Genomic DNA, 1803 nt, shown 5'->3' with positions numbered 1-1803 from the left:
CCCTCTAGCAGGATCTGTTGAGAGACCCACCTCCACCTGCCTCCTGAGGGCTGCTGGGATTAAAGATACTTGCTGCCATGCTCTGCTTAGGCTTCTTTTGTTTTCTTAATTGAGACTTATTTTATTTTACATATATGGATATTTTTTCTTCATGTATGTCTCTGTACCATGTGCATACAGTATCCTTGGAGGCCAGACCAAGGTGTCAGATTTCCTTAGAATTGGAGTTAGAGCGTCTGGCTCCCGCTCTCACAGCCATTGTAGTACATTGAGCTCCATAGAGACAGCGCTGGGGCAAGCACGAGCCGGACGGGCACTGGGCGACTCTGTGCCTCGCGGAGGAAAATCAACTAAACATGGGCAAAGGAGATCCTAAGAAGCCGAGAGGCAAAATGTCCTCATATGCATTCTTTGTGCAAACTTGCCGGGAGGAACACAAGAAGAAGCACCCGGATGCTTCTGTCAACTTCTCAGAGTTCTCAGAAAGGTGGAAGACCATGTCTGCCAAAGAAAAGGGGAAATTTGAAGACATGGCAAAGGCTGACAAGGCTCGTTCTGAGAGAGAAATGAAAACCTACATCCCCCCCCAAAGGGGAGACCAAAAAGAAGTTCAAGGACCGCAATGCACCTGAGGCCTCCTTCGGCCTTCTTCTTGTTCTGACTATCGCCCCCAAATCAAAGGAGAGCACCCCGGCTTGTCCATCGGGGACGTGGCGAAGAAGCTGGGGGAGATGTGGAACAACACCGCTGCGGACGACGACGAGCAGCCCTACGAGAAGAAGGCTGCCGAGCTGAAGGAGAAGTACGAGAAGGATATCGCTGCCTACAGAGCTAAAGGAAAACCCGATGCGGCTAAGAAGGGGGTCGTCAAGACTGAAAAGAGCAAGAAAAAGAAGGAAGAGGAAGATGAGGAGGAGGAGGAAGAGGAGGAAGAAGAGGAAGACGAAGAAGATGATGATGATGAATAAGTTGGTTCTAGCGCAGTTTTTTTTCCTTGTCTATAAAGCATTTAACCCCCCTGTGCACAACTCACTCTTTTTTTTTTTTTTTTTTTTGTTTTTTCGAGACAGGGTTTCTCTGTGTAGCTTTGCGCCTCTCCTGGAACTCACTTGGTAGCCCAGGCTGGCCTCGAACTCACAGAGATTCGCCTGGTGCTGGGATTAAAGGCGTGCGCCACCCCCGCCCGGCCACAACTCACTCCTTTTAAAGAAAAAAATTGAAATGTAAGGCTGTGTAAGATTTGTTTTTAAACTGTACAGTGTCTTTTTTTGTATAGTTAACACACTACCGAATGTGTCTTTAGATAGCCCTGTCCTGGTGGTATTCTCAATAGCCACTAACCTTGCCTGGTTGTAAATTGGCATGGAAATTTAAAGCAGGTTCTTGTTGGTGCACAGCACAAATTAGTTATATATGGGGACGGTAGGTTTTTTTTGTTTTTGTTTTTATTTTTTTGTTTTTGTTTTATTTTTTTCATCTTCAGTTGTCTCTGATGCAGCTTATTACGAAGATAATTGTTGTTCTGTTAACTGAATACCACTCTGTAATTGCAAAAAAAAAAAAAATGCAGCTGTTTTGTTGACATTCTGAATGCTTCTAAGTAAATACAATTTTTTTTATTAAAAAAAAAAAAGAACTGGAGTTAGAGATGATCAGTCGATTGCTAGCCACTGTGCAGGTGCTGGGATTGAAACTGGAGCCCTCTGGAAGAGCAACCACTGCTCTTAACTGCTGAGACATCTCTTTCCAGCCCCAGGATTTCTTTTTCTTCATTTTCTTGAGTTCTTTTTTCTAGTAGTTTCT

At 44.5% G+C, this 1803-nt stretch overlaps 1 pseudogene; it reads left to right on the top strand.

Annotated features, from left to right (window-relative positions):
• The first annotated feature begins 238 nt into the window (after positions 1–238).
• LOC131902292 (high mobility group protein B1-like) lies at positions 239–968 on the top strand (annotated as a pseudogene).
• The last annotated feature ends 835 nt before the right edge of the window (positions 969–1803 follow it).

Source organism: Peromyscus eremicus, chromosome 1, assembly GCF_949786415.1.
Source record: "Peromyscus eremicus chromosome 1, PerEre_H2_v1, whole genome shotgun sequence".
Lineage (NCBI taxonomy): Eukaryota > Metazoa > Chordata > Mammalia > Rodentia > Cricetidae > Peromyscus > Peromyscus eremicus.
This window is presented reverse-complemented; position numbering and strand designations above follow the sequence as displayed.